At 46.5% G+C, this 19263-nt stretch overlaps 1 protein-coding gene across 7 annotated transcripts in view; it reads left to right on the plus strand.

Annotated features, from left to right (window-relative positions):
* LOC111249179 (nuclear receptor subfamily 2 group C member 2-like) overlaps positions 1 to 19263 on the plus strand; it is a 121993-nt gene that overhangs the window by 19178 nt on the left and 83552 nt on the right. The window contains exons 1-2 of one of the 7 annotated variants that reach the window (XM_022802721.2): positions 8506 to 9117; positions 9409 to 16072. The exons of 5 other annotated variants lie outside the window; for them this stretch is intronic. The gene's annotated coding sequence lies outside the window, so the exon portion shown is untranslated. Of the gene's footprint in view, positions 1 to 3088; positions 3183 to 8505; positions 9118 to 9408; positions 16073 to 19263 lie in introns of those variants that run through there. One more of the 7 variants, XM_086988322.1, reaches the window with a different exon arrangement.

Here is a 19263-nt window from a genome sequence, read left to right on the forward strand (position 1 = left end):
TTGATGACTTTTTTCTTGAGGACACTTCGACTTCTGTCAAAGTACTTGCACGACGGCTGTTCTCGACCGCGTACGTATACCGTGAACGTATGTAGTTTTGACGTGGCCACACGGGCCGCACTGGTTGTTTGTAGATACTAGCGAGCCAGCAACATGGTTTGCTTGCTAGATGCGTTTTCCGCCCGCCACAGATTTGTCTCCGGGATAATCCGATGTATATAGACATCAGTACTACATAATACGAATTCACACATATAGATACACGTAGCAAGGTACTAGAGGCAAAAGCGCGCGAACACACACACACACACACACACACACACACACACACACACACACAGACGTTCTGTACGTACTTGCTACAATTCGTCAGTTTGCTTTTTCTGAAATGGGCACACTCGTGTGCGCTCGCCGTTCGGTGGCCGGCCAAACCTGCACTACTACGGCCACTGGCAGTCGCGCTTAGCGTCGCAAGTACGAAAGCGGGGAATGAAATACAATAGCCATCAATGGAATCGCTGGACCGCCACCATCGCAGATGGTCGTCAGCGCAGCAGCCGACGCCTTCCGGCTCATCGAGGATAGCGCGGTCAAAGCCTGCAATATTCGTCGTGCATTATCCTACATAGTCGCTGTTGTATTTATCGTTGGCCACCGTACAGTGCAATGCCACCGACACAACGGTAGCGTGCTTCCGTACGTGCTCGCCCTATGCGTCCGCTGTTTAAACACCACGAGCCTTGTAGAGCGGCAGCTCTCGCTACTGCTTCTGCTGTCACTTCAGCTATTTAATACGGGTATCCATTCGTCATGTCGCGTTTTCTAGCCTAGTACACAAACATAGAAAGAGATAGGGAAACGTTTTCCTGCCATTTTGTGCCTCGTCATTAATACTGATATTAGAGTGAATTGCGCGGCACGGCCAGCCCGAGAAATAGCGATGGGGAACAGTTTAACGGATAGCTTCTTTGCATCGCTGCTGCTCATCCAGCCGCGACGGTACGATCGACGTGTCGCTGACGTCTGTGTCTGTCCACCCATTCGGTGGGGCGCGGGAGGCTACCGAAGTATGAATGGGTCGCAAATGCTTGTGGCGTTGGTGTTAGTGGTAACTCCCAATGTCACTGTAATCAGCGAAAACGGCTGAGAGATCTGTTAGAACAGCCGGCGAACGGGAAATTGGGTTGGCCGTTTGTTGTATGTGCGCGCTCAGTTGGTGCAGTCGCGAATCGGTGTTTGCCTTACTGTCCTGTCGTTTCCACGGATCCGATGACGTTCTTGGCGTTCGGGGCGACAACGACGTCCGTGGCGGCGAGTCGCGATAGGGCCTTGTGGTCGCTACATGGACCAGAGTCAAACGTGCAGTTACAACTGCTTCAGCGGAGCAGCAAAGTTTTGTGTGATGGTCCAGTAACGATGGGCCTTCGAAATCGGTTATTTTTCTGCGAAAAAATTGCACTAAAACGTTGTCAAAGACGGCCTTTCGACCACATGGTATATATGTCTAATGTATGCGATTATGAGCAGTATAAAATTTTAGAAATATCGCCTTCTCGGCAGTTTGTTTTTATCCACTGTTATTCAGTAGTGCAGAACAGTGGTAAAAAGAGACGGACTTTTTCTAGGGGGGAATAAAATTGAATGGCTGCAGAATAATATAAACCAAATGTGTTACAGAAAGACCTTAAGTTAAAGGAAAAAGGTCTTAATATTAATGCCAGTGATGGACGACAAATATAGTTAATTTGATTTAATTAAAGTGCATTTAAGTAAGTTCGATGGGCAGCGTATAGTTTTACTGCTGTGAAAAAGGCGCGTCAACTGCTGTACGCACTCGTATTTAAGCTATCGCATATCTTTCAATAGGCAATAGTCTTTCCCATAATAAAGGTGGCGTAACGATTTATAGATGTCAAAAGAGTTTCGCACGAAACCATCGTCTGCACTGCTCGAAGCGTCTGGCTCCACTCAGTTACTAAGTATTAGTTTTCAGTTATAAGTTAATAACGATCGTCTTCCTGCTCGTAGTCCCTCCTGCCTACTGCCTTCGCTCGATCCGCCGCTGATTTTGCTCCACCTGACCTGGCAACCTCTGTGGCTCCATTGACGCGGCCATCGTATGCGTCCTTGTTTGCTACCGTTCCGATTTGTCTAGTTTTTGGCTATCTATGCTATATCAATGGCGCGACGCTTATAACCGTTAATAAACGCCAACGTCGACTGCTGGCGGTAAATAAGCTTTCATTGTCAACTGGTCTATTGTCGTACGTTTTGTCCGGCATTGTCTGTATCAGCGCGAACTGATCACGGTACGACAATTGTAGAGACGACCACGTACGTGCATACTCGATATCATCGCATTGATCACTGATTAAGAATTACTGGTCGCCTTATGATTTCGCACCGATTTCGAGACGCTTGTTTCATGCGTCGACAGCCGGCAGTCGATAGGCCGGTGGCCTCGTATGGTCCTGACTAGGTCTACGTATGGTGGCTCCTGGTTGTTATTTTTTCTTACTCTTTTTTCAGTGTAGCGACCGCTTGGTTTGAGCACGGGTTTGACCGAACGCGATAACGCTATGTCAAGACAGCGAGTCCCTGTTTCCTTGTTGCTACTATCGTCCTGAGAACATCTGCTTTCACATTAACGACATATTAGAAGAAAATTATGAAGGCAATAGTAACTGTTAATGCTGGAAAATTGGCCGTCGTTTCACCTTCGCCGAATGCACCTTGTTGCCGAACGACTGATCACTTATAGTTAGCTGGACGTCGATGGAAGACTGGGCGACTAAATGATGGTTGAAATCCCCAGTTGTATTTGCTGCGTGTTGCGCTATTGCTGGCGTGGTCTTCTGCCCGGATCAAATGTTTGCTTGTTATTGTCTATCTTGTGTCTACGGACGAATATACCCATGATCAGTAGCTTTCGCAGTGAGCTGAACGGAACGATACTATATATACCTCGTACAAGCAGGTCTATTCGTGTTCACGCCTGTTCATGTTCACAGGATCAAAAGATGCAGGATGAGAGAGATATTTCAACTCAGCGAACAACTACTGCTAATAGCAGACGTTCCCATTGCAGGAATACGTGCGTATGATACTCGACTATAGAGCCTACGTTCGCCGCCGTTTCCTCACCTCAGATGGCGCAGCGCTTTTATTAAGATTAGTTATACGTAAGTATCTATATATCGAGCCAGAAGTTCCTTTTTATCTTTGGAACGGAACAGTTTTCTTTTGCCAAAAGTAACTTAGTAGACTAGAGATGTCCACGTACAATTGAAGTCGGAAATCGCATCGTTAATATTTACCGCCAATAAAGCGTCCTGTTTGGCTAATAACTTATCAAGTTCTCCATCGCACCTGTCCGTATACCAGTTGTTATACGCTTCCACTTCATACTTATGGATAAGTTTATGAAATGCTTCCAAATTGACCATTAACGATGTTCGAAAGAGTCGTATCTTGAACTTGTCCTATCTCAATCATACCGCAAAACTTCTAACTCTTAGGACCGACCTCGACTGCTAAAGTCAAGAGGACAACTATTGAGTGTTTCGAGCTAAAATGAAACGATGAGTAACTGATGCCAGTGAAAAAAATAGGATGTCACACCTTTAGAGTAAGTAGCACGCTGAAGGCGCGTGCCTCTCCACAGGTTCTTGTTCCTAAGCGTCTCCTTCAACGAGACTCCTTATTGAAAAACATTTCACTTTAGCCTAGATTTGCATCCATATTTAAGGAATGTAAATTGTATTTGTTTGGGTGCGAAGTGAATCATCCCCATAAAAGATTCCCGAACAAACCTAGAGCGACCCCTTGCGACTACGGTTTTCCGGCATAAACCGTAAATTTTAGCAATTTGTATTGCTACTGTCGTGGTACGATGCAATGACAATTTATTACCTAAGAACAAAACAGTTCGATAGAAAAGCCCCTAAGTCATGTACGGACCTGCTGAGCCGCAGACTCAGCTTGTCGCGGACGTCGAATTGATCACACTTAAGCTATATATGTTTAATTGCTAATTGGATGCAATGAAAATTGGAATGGGGCATATCTCCCTAGTCGTATCATTACTGCAATTAAAAGTTGGAATAATTTACATAGGGCATAACTTTTATTCGTTTCCGTGAAGAGGTTTAAAAGATAACTTGGAAATACACCTAACAACTATAATAATCCCAATATACATATTCAGAGCGGTTTCAGATTGTATACATTTCGTAATAGTGCGCTAAATTATTTCACAAAAAAAAACTAGAAAGAAAGTTGGTTAGCCAAAATGCTATCCAAGGAGTGCCCAGGGCAAATTCACTGACCTTTGTCACACTAGTAGCGACATATTCTCAGCCTCTTGGACGTGGATACGTACGTACTCTATCCGCGTCCTCGCTTGCAGTCGCTTGTTTCTTTGCCACTCTATGTTATAGCAAAAGCAGCACCCAGATTGCCGCTAACACAGCGTAGCTGCTTGTACGAGCTTCTATTCCGGTAGTGGCCCCGCATCCCTAGATATCTTGGACTCTGTATTCCACCATATATATATATATATATATATATATATATATATATATATATAGCTGTATGCGTGAACTTGTCACCTCCGGGTCATGTTTTCGCGTTTGTATGTTTCTCTCTTTACGTGAGAACGAATCTTTTTTTGCCACTGCTTGTTTTTATTGATACTATTTTACAGTATCACCTACGTACGCCATTAACCTTTTAGGGCATTTACTCTCTTAAGTAAATCCCGAAGCAGACCAAAGTGATAAGGTCAAAGGTTTAATTTTTTCGTGTATAGTCGCCGCCGCCACAGCCATATATATATATATATATATATATGTATATATATATATATATATATCCGTAGTCTACAACATAGAACTGTCTACCGCGCTATGATGATTTTTGGCATTTAGTTTACGTTGAGTATGTTTGAAAGAGTGGAATGAGAAAGATACAGGACGGCTTTGTAGCGGCTTTCCTCCATCGCGCCCTTCTGATAACTAACAGTATTACTGTGAAAGACGACGACCGCCTATGGCCCATTGGCGTACCACCCATAGCGCCACAGTAGCAGTGGCAGCGAAGGCTGCGTCCCAGTGCTATCCTAAATTAAGTAAAACTCTCACGTTTAGGATGCCCACCCATATATACACATAAACACACTGATAGGGTGGTATATATTATATCTACGTTACAACGAGCACCATGACGCACGCCGAGGACGACTTGCGCTCTCTCGTGGCAGCTACTGCCGCTGCTGACGGCGTCGCCATCACGCTTATGCCAACGAAAACAACCGGTAACCAGATTTAGCCAGGTCTGTATTTAGCGATCTGATGTAAACAAAGATATCAAACAATTCTAACGGGTAGTTTTAAAGTTTAGGGGCAACGACAACAATTAGGCTGAAAGGTTGCTAAGCGGAGATGAGACCCGTGACAGAACGTTCAAATACGTACATATGTTTTTTATATATATATATATATATATAGCAGCATTTTGTATATGGACGACCTTCACATAAACATTGCATCGCATTACATGAACAGCAAGGCTCGTTCGTTACACTAAGAGGAAAAACAAGTGAATTAATAAACTAATAAATAAATCGATTGGGCCATAGTACTATACTGTACGAAATACAACCAACTGTTTTTGGCAAAGTGATCTACGTTGTTCTGTAGACTGACTGCCAAGTGTCCAATCGTTGAGCTATTATAGAACACGCCCTCGTGAAACCGTGGGATGCTTCAGAGCATCTTTTTATAGATGTGCTATTGCCTCTATGTACGATGCAGAAGTACGATCTAACAAGTGTACAAGTGTGTCTAAAAGAGAGACCTCATCACAACTGTTGTATTTGTCTTGTGCCTTCATTCCATAAAAAAGTGACCCCTTACATAATTACTTAAAACAGACAGGGTTTTATGACCGCCAGCAATCTTGTACCCAGCCTTAAAGTAACCGATTAGGTCCGTTACTAACCAACGTCCGGTCTCATGGATACAGATGCGCATACAAGCAGACACACTTACCCTTCGCCCCGTTTCGATAATCAGCCCTTTTTCCCTAGTCTCTTTCTGCTAACGAACGACAAAGCTCAACGCTTCGAGCGGTATCGTATTCAAAAGAAGGAGCAGCACATGTCCGTACTTGGCCTAAGTCGTCTAGAAGTAAGTACTGCCGTTGCTCCCGCCACATTTACCGCTGGACATTTAAATAAATTTCGTAATTAGTGATGCAAAGTCTGTTGTGTCGAAGCGTCTCTCACAGTGTTTTTGATACACTGCCAACGTCGACGGAAGCAACGATTGTTTGACATCTACTACTGCTGCTGCTGCTGCTGCTGAAATGGAAAATGAAGCGGGTATTTTTTTAGGGACCCTCTGGTCAAATTCAGGCAGCTTAAGCCGAGCAGCTTAAGAAGTGTCGTTTGCCCACTGGCTACGGTTATTTTAGTTTTCTGTATTGACCTTTCCGCCTCTGTCTCTAGCGTATTTTTCGCACTGCCTCCTCGACGCAGCGATCGTCGTGGCACGTTCTCACTACCACGGTGCGTCGAGTGGAAGAGACCAACGAAACGTTGAGATGCATAACCCTGCGGTCGTCTAACTGCTTGTGTTACCTCTGTTCCAACGCTGCGCTCCACTGGAAACGCCAATATCTAAAACAAACCTGAACGAACGAATCGGTTTGAGCGAAAATACGTAGAAAGCGGCCGAAAAAGAAGAACTTATTTCAATCGACTAGGCAGGACGGTCTGGCCAGCTTGCAGGCAATAGTGCGTAGTGGAAATAGGCTCAACCGCGGATGATATCGTCAGCATCAGTTGCGGATGCTTGGTTACGTCGAAGCCTTTGTTCGGTCTTTTTTTTACGACCCCAGTTTTTTTGCACGGGCAACCTTTTCTAATACATAAACTATCAACAAAAGCTGTGATGTTGGCAACTAAAATGTCCACAGTGGCAATGGCATGACGGTGCCGTAGATCAGTTACTTCAACTATTGGCTTTGCAACTGAAAGCGGTCTCCTAGCAAGCTCCGCCCACCAAGGCCAGCTTCTCTGCATCAGTTTGCCTCTCTCGAGCCACGCAGGCGACGGCGGCAGCTTGCTGTATAAACTACAAACACGCAACTGCTACTGTAGCCTTTTTATTGCCGTGTGACTGCTCTACGAGCGGGCGTCTGCGTGCGTTTTCTATGACTGCGCGCAAATGCTAGCATAGACATAAATAATAGCAAAGGATAATTGGCAGCCGCTGGCGGCGATGACATCCTCCTACCCTAGCGACACTGCTTGCTCTCCTGTCGACGTTCGACCGGCTCGTTCAGCCACGGCTGCTGTGACAGCAAAGACGACGACGAAGGCAGGGGGAGCAGACGTCTTCGGACGCCTACCTACTTCGCCTTTATCGTTACTTTTCCGCTGTCAGAGAAACTCGAAAGGATACCTTCGCGAAACCAGCGGCAATCAATGGCTGCAACGCTGAGCAGCGAGCGTTGATGGCTGTGGAGGGAACAACAACAGTTCGTGTTCCGCAACGATTCTTGTTTTCAGTACGATTGATACGACATGATATGCCCCCGACGGAGGTATTGATACCGCTAACAGTTGTCGCCACTTAGATGATACTGAAGCACCTCTGGCCGTAGCGACGGTTTGAAGGAAGGTGAAAGTCACCATGGTGCGCTAATCGATATGATTTTGATCCGTATTAGAGTAGAATTCGGTGCTAGTAGTGGATCGGTATTGAGACGTGTGCATCAATCCCGCCGACTGACAGAACGGAGGCTGGAACTATCATGTAAAGGCTACTATTATTCGTTGTTACTGATCGTTGATCAGACCGGCGACAGAGTCGTGGGTAGCTAGCTCGATCAAATTGGCACAGCGAAAGCAGCCGCGGCCGCAGCGGAAAAAAGACGCCGAAGTCAATTTTCACCGATTTACTTCTTGGCGGTAGCAGAAGCAGCATGAAGAAAAGCGGACTATATTTAGCCAAAGTGACTGTATCGCAAAAGGAGAGTATGAACTATGCTGCTAACTATACTGTTCCTATATCGCTTCTGCTTCCGCTTGGCTTTCGATTAGAAATCAGCCTGGCTAATCGGAGACAAACTTGGACAGCTCGCCTAGTTTGCGCAAAATTTAAGGATACTACATCTATTACAGTATTATATAGCAAATGTTCTATGCAGTGGCTTCGATGAATTCTCAGCTGCGATAACAGGCAGACATATTAACGCCCAACGGTCCATTAGGGTAAGGGTCTTTATATCGTGTGCAGGTGCTAACTAGTAATGCCTCCTCATCTATGTATTATTACACACAAGTCCATGGTCTTTTCGATAAATCAAGCAATTCAGCCGAGTATCGCCTGGGTTAGTTCCGATGTCCACCAGTATCGATAGATAGTCTGTGTTACGAAAGCAGATAAATGTACATGTACAACCTGTACAGATGCGACTAATGTGCACACGTTTTGGCAGGAATAAGATGCCGATGCCGCCATCATTATACCGTGCCATTATTACTGCGGCTGTTGCCACTGAGGGCAAAACGAGGCCATCCATTTCGATAAAACAATGGCCAGCCAGGTTGCCAGTCAACAGCTCACTCGCACTCAATGATAATGATGACTACAGTGACGACGACGATGATGCCGATGGGCGCCGCGGTCGGCGGCAACAGCAGTAGCATTTTCGACACAACCGACAAACCCCAGCCGCAGATTTGGTCAGTGCGTGTTGACGGCAACGAGCTCCGTAATGTAGTGCTCTCAGAAGCACGAGACGCGACGTCGGCGCACAAAAAAGAATAATGAAAACGGTGATTGCTGACTGTTGATTGTTCAGGATCTGCTGTCATCTGGGTTGTTGAGTGGTTATACACATACGATCTGTGCCACGATCATCTGTCACGGATGCAGAAAGGGAATCGGTGATGTTTATGATCCCGTTATAGCTTTGGCGAGATCTTCAGCCAGATGTATACGATCACGCCACGTGTTCGTGAAAAAGAAGGTCACCATACCGTTGGTCATTCAAAGCATTGTTTTGGGAATAGGAATGGAAACTGCCAAACTGTATACCGAAATACGAGTAAGTCTATATATATATATCTCGGTGGCATAGGTAACTGAATAGTGATTCATTTGTTAGCGCGGTTTATGTCACGTTCTACAGAAATCGTCTTAGATTGAAGGACCAGCTATGTATGGCTACTTATAAATGAAGAGCGTACCTCTATTTTCAGGTAAATAAGCTTGTTTTTATTTAATTCTGTTTATTATTAAATATTAATCAATCAGAAATAAACGTGTTTAGATAAGTCAACTAATTTCATCCTATTTTCTATCTCTATTGCTCTGCTATTTTTCACTAAATCCACAGGTAAAATAAATAAAACAACACCGCACAATTAAACGATTGTTTCTCAACGATGTAGACGGCACAGCGTTAGGCAAACAAGTGGCCTCTGCTCTGACGAATGCACAAAATCATCTTCTAATAAACACTAACCTGAAGGTCGTCCATCATCAGATCCTGTAGATGCAAAACAATGGTGGACAAAAATGACTGTTCAATTTTCTTTCTTTTCTACGTTTTTATAATTATTGTTACGTTCGACAGAGGTGATGTTGTTCCTATTTTATAGATTTTCCTCATCAGGCGGCTTTAGCTGGTCTTTTTGGCCTGATACGTTTGCCTGCTTTTCTCCTTCAGCTAGCTGACCAAGTCAAACCGGAAGCGTTCACCTGGACGCTTTATTTTCGAGGTTTCAATGGCAGCTTCGTCGTTGTCGTTGTCGTCACTCGATCGTGCCGCCGTCGATGCCTCCAGGTCAGTGATTCCTCCGCGAGCGTCGGCCCGAGGATCGCTGGTGCCGGCCAGCACTCACGTGCCTCGAGGGCGTTGGTCGATCTCGCTTTTCTCTGAGCCACTGGTTCACCTGCCGTAAACCCTGTCCTGTTGTTCACGGCTCATCGCCTTATCGACACGAGATACCGAAGACGCTTAATTTCTGCCACGTACATATGTGCACACAGACTTACGGTCACAACGCTCGGTGGCCAAAGTCGAAGTCCAGCAATGGAGTACCAACAGCGGGTTTGTCCCTGATTTGGCCGCCACTCTACGTTGGCAAATGGCCGTCTCCAACGTCAGCACGTACCCAGACAAACGCAGAAGACGGCCAGTAACAGCCAGCGATGATGATGCTGCTGTAGCTGCTACAGACGACGACGACGACCACTATAACATTGGTTGCTTCTATCTGAAGTAGCCAGCGTCCATCCGCCTGCGTATCCACCAGCACCGTGACGATGTCGGTTAAACGATGATGTTACTGCTGTTGTTGTTGTTGTTGTTGTTGCTCGAGTTTTCGTACGGATTGCGTCCGGTCGTCCTGTCAGACGTGCGTTCATCTATCGGTCTTTTATCGAAGGCGGCGATAGCAGCTATACCAGCGATGGCCGCGTTCGCAGCACGGATAGATTCCCTTCGGCATCAAATGCCATCGTACTTGACTGTGGCTCTACCTCAACGCAACGTGCTTAATGTACTGCTCGGTCATGTTCGCGTTGCTTGTTGTTCATTTTTTTCATCACTTTTTTTCCGTCTTCACCGCCTTTAACCGGAGCAGCAAAGAGAGACGATATTCGGCCAGCATTTTGGGCTCGGGATGGCCAGGCCGCTGCTACTTGTCGACTATGCCACGACTCTTGGTGCACAACAGCTCATTGGCATCTTCGGAGGAGTTGTTGTTCAGAAGCAGGAGCAACGACAGCGGCGGCGGCGGCATTTGTTGCTGTTGATGGCAGCAACGTCGTCGCTTCGGCTGCTGACGCGCGCGACTGCTGCAGTTGTTTCCGTTGTTGAGAGCAGTCGGTAGAAGCGACAGCAGCAGCAGCAGCAGCAGCAGAGGCCGTGATGATCCGTTCGGGTTATTATTCAGCTTCTTTGCTCTTTTTCGCCACGCCCTGGGCAAGCGATGCGCGAGTCACCGAAACAGCCGCAATATTGACGAGGACAACGGCGGTGAACCAGCGAACCGACCGAATACGAAGCATTGGCAGACTTTGCGGGTCGAGACCAACAAGCTAAACGACGGCAACAACAGCAGGCTCATCGTAGACGACTGGCCAATCAACCAGCCGACTCATCTTTAATTTTTCGTAGCAATAACGTCCATAAACAACGGCAACGTCCGATGAACGTAACAGCTGCAGCAGAACATCCTCGAGCGACAGCACCGAATACGACAATGTCGAGATAGATCGATGTTGTTGTTGCTACTGCTATATGTGTAGCAGAGCATTTCAGAGTGAACGCAAGCCATATTGTATACGCACACGCACAGATATGTCATAGATAGATTTGCAAAACGGAGCAGCTATTGAAGCAAAAACGTGAGATAAATTGAGGGAAAAGACAAGAAGACAAATCAAAGAAAAATATAATAAGAACAACTGAGGAAAAAGAGCGAGAGAGCAGGGATACGAAATGAAGATAATGCCCAAGAATGGGCAAGCAGTGCTGCGAACGCTAGCCATCTTGTAAGGCCGGAGCCGGAGGTAAGGGCAGACTGAGGAGCAAATGCATGATGAGAACCGAACAAGCGCTAAATAATAGAGCAGATATTTTATCCGCAACCTCCGCCTGCCTCTGGTTCATTTTCTTCCAATAAATTTTCTCTAGCAATTTTATCTGCTTTTGCTCCGGTTTCGAATCTGGATAATGTATTTCTGGTGGACCACAGAAGACGAATGCTTACATGCCTGCCTACACGACCACGAGCGTATTGTACAACAGACATTTCCTGCATGCATATCAGGTTAGGCCACTATCCCGGTGGAGTAACGTGCGAGCGTTCCTCATATTCTGCACCGATGACAAGTACACATACGGGTCTATAGTCTTTCTTATGGCAAAGCGTTACGCGTATTGAAGGGAAAAATGTACATAAATGCGGTGTTGTTGCACAGGATGATAATTCGTAATTGGCAAACAAAGAAAAACGGCAACAATAGCAATATGGCCTAAAATGATAGATAGAGTTCGACTTCGGTTTGCAACAAAAGCTATTCTATGCAAACAAGGCATACTTTTCGTCTGTGTCGCTATTCGGGGCGTTGTTACTGCCGCCATGATTATCATCGCCGTGGTGACGCTGCACGTATTTGTACATAATATGTGCTGGCGAACTGGATCTGAAGAGGCGTTAGAAGTATGTTGTAGGTCTGGTACTGAACGTGTTAGGCATTGCTTCAGACGGCTAATTTCGAACTTAAACCTCGACATGTCTTTAAGTTAAGCAAATAAACGCGTTACCTACCCATTGCTATCTCTTTATCTATATTTCTCGGTATATCTATATTATCTCGGCGCAAGTGTAGTATTTTATTGTACAGGTAGAATACGTACGTCTGATATTATCATGATGACGTGCAGCGGCATCACCGCCAGTAACGACAGGAAAAGCACGTGTACAGCTGTGGTCATACGAGCTAATAATTACCCAAAAAACAGCAACAACTAGATCAGAGCGTTCTGGTGACGCTGACAAAGGCAACAACGATAATAATAACGCGTTTTGCCTGAATTTGACTGAACGGTCGTCCTCGCCGCGGCCACTATTAAACTGGGCCAGCCTAACCGGTGTCCACTGTCCATTCAGCTGTCGACGTCCACCTCTCGTTTGGTTGATGACGTTCTTCTTTATCTCTCCCTAACTGACATAAAAACACATATATATAGACCATACACCCCCGACTCGGTGCGAGCAGACAATGGCGTGTTTGGACGTAGTCGCGGGCGCTTCTCCGGTTAAAGTCGTCTCATCTCTCGTTTGCTACCGCTGATGCAGGACGATGACAAGCGGATAGATCCGTAGTTCTGTATCGGTCCTGGCTCAGAGAGCGCAGTGTTTTATTTCACCGTCCAAAATCTCGAATAGATCGCACCAATAAAAGTCCACTGATCTTTACCTTCTGTTCCTGCTACTTGGCGCATCCATCCGATTGAAATGAATCCGCTGACTGGCCAGCTCAACGCTTGAACCGCTGAACGTCTGCTGGTTGTCATCCCTATCGGGTTAGTTGCTTAGCTTCTAATTTCTATTCAGATCTGCGAGAAGATCGAGTGCTAGCTTTTCTATCGCGGTGCAATTTCGCGGGTACCCCACCATCAGTGGCAGCAAGAGTAGAAATCAGCAGCCACCCGAACTGCCCTTCGCTGGGGCAGAGACGGCACGTCTGCGGCGATAGCACGAGCAGCAGTTGAAGTATAATCTAATACTTACGTAACATCGTGTCACCCCATTGCACTTACTCGTACCACTGTCGACGTGGTGGGTTTGTCACGTCTGTTGCCGTTTCAGCTTTAGGGAAACGCAATTCGCTCCGTCCTGACGATGTATCCGGCCGTCCGTGCTATACGCAATAAACAAACGGAACGACAACGGGGCGGAACGGCAGAGTACCGCGATTGGATGAGCGCCGAATTCGATTCGGTAGCAATCGCCGACTAATTCGCGTCAAAAGCGGCGGCGCTAGCAGCACCAGAAGTCATGGGCATTGCGACGTCGGTTATTTAGACGTCAGATGTCAGAGTTTGCACTACCTACAGATCGGCGATAGTAAAATTGCTAGACTGGGTTGAATTCGGCTAGCTGCGTCGTCGTCGTCGTCGTCGTCGTTGTTTTCGTGAACTGAAACAAGCTCCCGTGTAACTTGCAGCGACTACATTTCAACTGTGTTAAGTCGTTCGTTGACAATCGGTGAATCGGAAGTTGAGATAGAGGACGCTAGTGTAGCATAACGTAGAATATGATGCGTTTGTATTAACGCATGCGCTTCATTAACTCAGATTTATCGATAACTGCGTGAGGTTACCTTCGTGTAAGTCTTCGCAACTCCTCATTCGTCTGTCCGTCCGTCCGTCCGTCAACTACCGAACCACATCAGCGCCACGACCGTCGCTACTGCTCCAGAAGAAAAGTTTGGGCTGGCGCGCAGCCGGTCAAGAGGTCCAAAACAGGGAACGGACGAAAGCATACGGACTTCTATGTTATACATTCGGGACGCCATATTAGCGCCGTTGTTGTCATTTGTGACATCAGCAAAAACAGCACAGTAGTGGCCACCAATGGTATCCTCGGCCTTTTTCTTCTGCCGATGTTGTCGATTTGCGCTTTTTGGCTGGTCCGGGTTTTGCTTGCTGAAGTCGTGGCGTTGCACAGCGCTGCTAACAGCTGTACAGAGAATAGCTCTTAGTCCCGGTGTCATCTAATGCACGTTTGTTTGTTTGTTGCTTTTCGTTATAGTTTCCGGTAATGGTGTTCTTTTGATTAAAATGATCGTTTTCTCGACGCCCCCGTCGTTTCTCCTGTCTGACTTCCCTACGACAGCTTGTCGTATTGTTCTCCCTAGTCCTATTCACGTATGCTGTTTTCTTCAGTCGACCTTTTCCACTGCCCATTAGAATACGTTCCTCTGTTGTCTCCGCCGCCGTTGGTTGCAGCAGAGACAACTATTAATGCTACTGGGTGAATATGACAAGGTGGACAAATGTGCTCAAGGCCGTTTCGAAGTCACTGCCTACGATTCTATCGTTGTATTTCACCCCAAAAGACAATCGTCGGCTGATATCGATGCTGCCCGCCCGTGGGGCCGTAAACGCCCGAATACCCGACTACGCTTTTCTACTGCCAGTGAGTCGTGGTCAGCTAAGGCCAGACGCAAATGCTTCAATACAGGTATACAGGCTTTCCGCTAGGGAGAAACTTAAGTACGGCGCAGACGGAGAGAAAACGAAACAGCAAAATTACGAAATACGTTGACGTGATGCCCGCCGACGAAGGCGGGTGACTCATCGTCCATGGACCACATAAAGCGTTGTCTAATTATGTCTTCGTTGTTCATCCAGGAATAACAGTGACGTGATGGGTGAGTCACAGGGGTGATCGAATTTCTCGTTGGTCGCAACGGCTGGTGCCATAGTTATCGCTAGCAGCGCCAAAGACCGTTAAAGCATATGTGGTTTGAACGTAAGAAAAAACCAACTATTTAATGATTCTTATTCGATCTGATCGATTCTAGCAACAGACAGTTTTAGTTCAAAGATCCCCGCCGGGTCTCCTCTACTCTGGGGTCTCCGTCCAGCACCCACCGGTCACTGGCTCTTCTTGACATGGTCCTATTCGTCGATCATTCCTTTTCATGAGTCCCACAGAACGACTTGAAACTGATCGCAAAAGACCATAAGAGCGTAATAGAGATTCGAGTACCCGGCCAGCCGTGTACTGTGATGGTTGTAGTATATATCTGTCTATCCCGTCGGATCGGACCTACTATACCTCCTGGTGCTGTTTATTATTAACATGCATCTAGACCCTTTCTGACTACTCGTATTATTCAAAAATATAGTCAGAAATTTCGCTAGGTGCCGCCGAATGATCCCGTCCCCCTTGCTGCCAGCATCCCCGGACCTGATCAATGTCCAACGTACGTGTGGGTGTGCTACGCGCAGCGTAGTACTGTTGTTGTTGGTAGCGATTACGCATTCGTTTTCACAAGGAAACACCCGTTGTCAAGCGTCAGATCGGGCAATGAGCGAACGTATCGTTCTTCACAGAGGCACTGTATCTATATCGTATGGATCCTCGTGTACGTGGCTGAACATGGACGTGCCCTGTCTCGGAGATGGCATCTATGTAGGCGTCTGTACCAGCGTGACGTTGTGGTCATTCGAAAAGATTCGGATGGTGCAACATGTCTTGCTGGATCATCTGCTGCTGCCTCTGCCACCGCCGCTGTTGCTGTCACCCGGTAACCGGTAGCGCCAAAAAAACCCACTAACCAAGCGTGGCTTTTGCTTTTTCTCCTTTTTTTATCTCTCTATTTTGCCAAGGAATAGCTGTAAACGCATAATGGAACCACTGCATCAACAGGATTCACACTTCTAGGCCAAAGCCCGCCATCGAAGCCAACAAACCCATATTGCATACACAGCCCAACGACAGGTGAACGGTCACACGCCAGCAAAAGTAAAGTAGGTAAGCGCAAAGACACCAGGCAGTCAACGAGAAGCTCTCGCGCTTCAACAAGAACAAAAAAAAGTCCCACCAACGAACAGCTCATCGCAAACGTCGTTTTTCTCTCATTTCATTTCACTTTAGCTTCTTTTTTTGCACTACTTCAACCGCCACGAGCGGCGGAAATACGCGAGCGACGAACAAATGGGGTAGGGACGTTGCCAATGAGCCAACCTGTCAAGATCACATTAAGCGAACGCACACACACATATATATATATATAGAAAAGCAAGCCTATTTCTCATCTCTCTACTATTACGGCTACCGTTACTAGCGTTGTGCGCGTATACGTACGTTTTTCTTTTCTTTTCTTGCATTGCGTCTTGAGGTGTCATTCTGTCATCTATCATGCCTCTAACCAGATTCATACATTTCAAGAAGATGCGTATCTAGGAGGCACGCACAGTCGCGCACGTATACGAGTGCACATATGTATGTGCACAGACAGACCGACCGCCCGCCCGATCGACCGACAGCCAGCCAATCTTCGCTATGCCAAAGACACGAGCGATCGGGCATAAGCGCCACATGGGAGTCGGCAGTCGCCAGTTATTATTCGCTTCAATATGACACCGGCAGCTAGAATGGAGGCAATGGGAGCCATCAGCGTCAGCTACAGCGTTTCACCTAAAAGATTGCAACGCTGCTATTACTGCTGCTGCTGTGCCAATGACGACACGCGACTGTCCTCGGTGAAACCCTGCGCCGGGGACAAGGAAGAAATTAGCATGATGATGCTGATACTAACGCTAAATCAGATCATCGGATGCTTTCACGTCGTCGGCATGGCCAACCGCATGAGCAACAGACACACGCGAAAAATTTGACTTTAGTTGAATATTGTAGACTGCCGCAACCAGGAGCTTTATCACTTGGCGCTTCACGTGTAGAAGACTTAGGTGTGGCGCTATAGCGGCCCGATCTCATCATATCTCCGTAAACAATCGTTAATAATGGTAGTAGTTCTGCAGGCCTCCTCTGTACTTTATCCCATCTGACTGCGTACGTTAGATGAATCTCCGATCACTGCCAGTGTACGATACGGAACGATACGCAGTTGAGGTTTAGCCAGGTACCAGCTAAAAAAAGATGACCCAATCGGAAGGGTAAGCGCGTCACAGCCATTTATGGGCTCTGATGTAGCGAATTCTCGTGAAAACAAAAAAAAACTTCGTTAATCTAAAATAAGCATTTCGTGAGCGCTGGCTATTTGTAATACCATGCAAACCATTGTAGTAGACTCGGGGCTCATCCGAATGATCTACGGTGATAGGTACAAATGTTTCTCTGCGTCTCTCTTGGAGCGCGAACCATTTCAATATTACGCCGAAATTATCGATTCCGGCTACTCGGCAGCTCATCGTCGCCATATAGCGTATCACCTTGTGTCGGTCGTATATTTGTCGCCATCGCCGCTGCCACCGCTTGAATATTGCCAGCATCGCTTTGACCACCTCAGCCATCCGCTTTACTCGCTGTGGTGAGCATCACCGCAGCGAGTTTATTTCATCACTTCGGGTCGAGCCAGCCTCTGGAATCGTTCGACCGAAAACACCGATGCCTCACGACAGCAACCCAGTCGATAGTGTTGATGCTGGACTAATTCCAGCATTTCGACCCACTCGGCGATTCCGCTTGCTGGACTGGAGGAAACAATCGTCTTGGCCAGTGGCTAACCGGACCACTATAAATAAAGGTAGGTTAGTTAGTGCCGACCGGATTACACACACACACACACACACATATATGTGGATGTGAATAGATAATAGGGCGATATGGCGTGGCCTGTTATGCCTCTTTCGAACGAGAGCGCATAACCAGTAGCAATCTAGTGGATGCAGGCCAATAGATATATAACTTCGTGGTAACAGCGCATGAAATGCATAATTACTGAATGGTTGGATGTTGCAGTGGTCAACAGTGACACGTGCCCAACCTACACACTTTTTTTTAACCCGTTAGCAAAACATCGACTCGTACGTAGTAGCCAGTCGCGACGACGTTGCTATATGGTATGAATGTGTGCACTGTTTTTGTTCCAGCAGATAACACATCATGTTCATGTTAATCCAAGCTAGGCCTACGATAGATCAAAATCGCTGCCATCAACTTCGATATCTCAACGTGTCCGTACTGCTGACAAAGCTAGCTGACACCCTCAACCAGGTCTAGTTTAGTCGGCAAATGTTTTCCCCGCCAAATTGTTCTTCGTGGTCGTGGAGCAGCTTAATGTTTTCAAAAGACGGAGGACAGACGAGCGCGAGAGACGCGATGAATTTTTATCGCTCTTACGTTCTCATTATTACGTAGCGGCGAGATCCGCGCCACGATCTCCGCCTCTGCCGCGGGCTACTACAAAGTGACAAATAAGACGAACGAGAAGATATAAGAGAAACAATAAAAGTATAATGAATTGTAAGCAGGTAGAGATAGCTTGCTCACTCCTTATAAAGCGTGTGCGCCCTGTATTTGTTGGCTGGTTTTTTTTTTTTTTAACTAGAGACACAATCATGACAGCTATATTCAATACAAGCTGGGACTAAGCATTACCTGCGGGGTGAACGAATCGTCGTGGCATTGACGTTCTGTACAAATTGCCGGCGACACTTTTTGAAGACGGCAAAAAAGAAACCGTCACGAATACAGTAATAGCTGCAGCGGTAGCGGATGCAGCATAAAAAAAAAGAAGCGTACGACGCCTCAATTGGCCAGACGGTCGTCAGTTGAACGCTTTTGGGATATTTATGAACAGCGGCAACGGTAGCGCCCTCCGGAGTGGACCAATAGAATGGTTTCTCCATAGCTATTTGAATAACAATTGACATAACTGTGTTATGTAGATTCGGCGCTATTCGACCGGTGCTTCGACGACTATTTACCGATAAACGAACGTAACAAACAAAAATGTTATTTAATCATAAAAATCGTGTATTAGTAAATGGCCTGTCGTCGCATCACATAAAGGCGCAGCGCTTTGCGAGCGCCAATATAAATATAATAGATTCTATCTGCATCCACTACGAACCGGTTCTCGCTAGTTATTTGCTCGGCCTGCCTAAACTAACTATTAATCAAAGTAATAGTTAAATTGATCTCTATCGCTTAAGACGATCGGGCTTCATTACAGCTGCTTCACCTGGTTCTGGCCAGCT

This window comes from Varroa destructor, unplaced genomic scaffold (genome assembly GCF_002443255.2).
Source record: "Varroa destructor unplaced genomic scaffold, Vdes_3.0 BEIS01000004.1, whole genome shotgun sequence".
Classification (NCBI taxonomy): Eukaryota; Metazoa; Arthropoda; class Arachnida; order Mesostigmata; family Varroidae; genus Varroa; species Varroa destructor.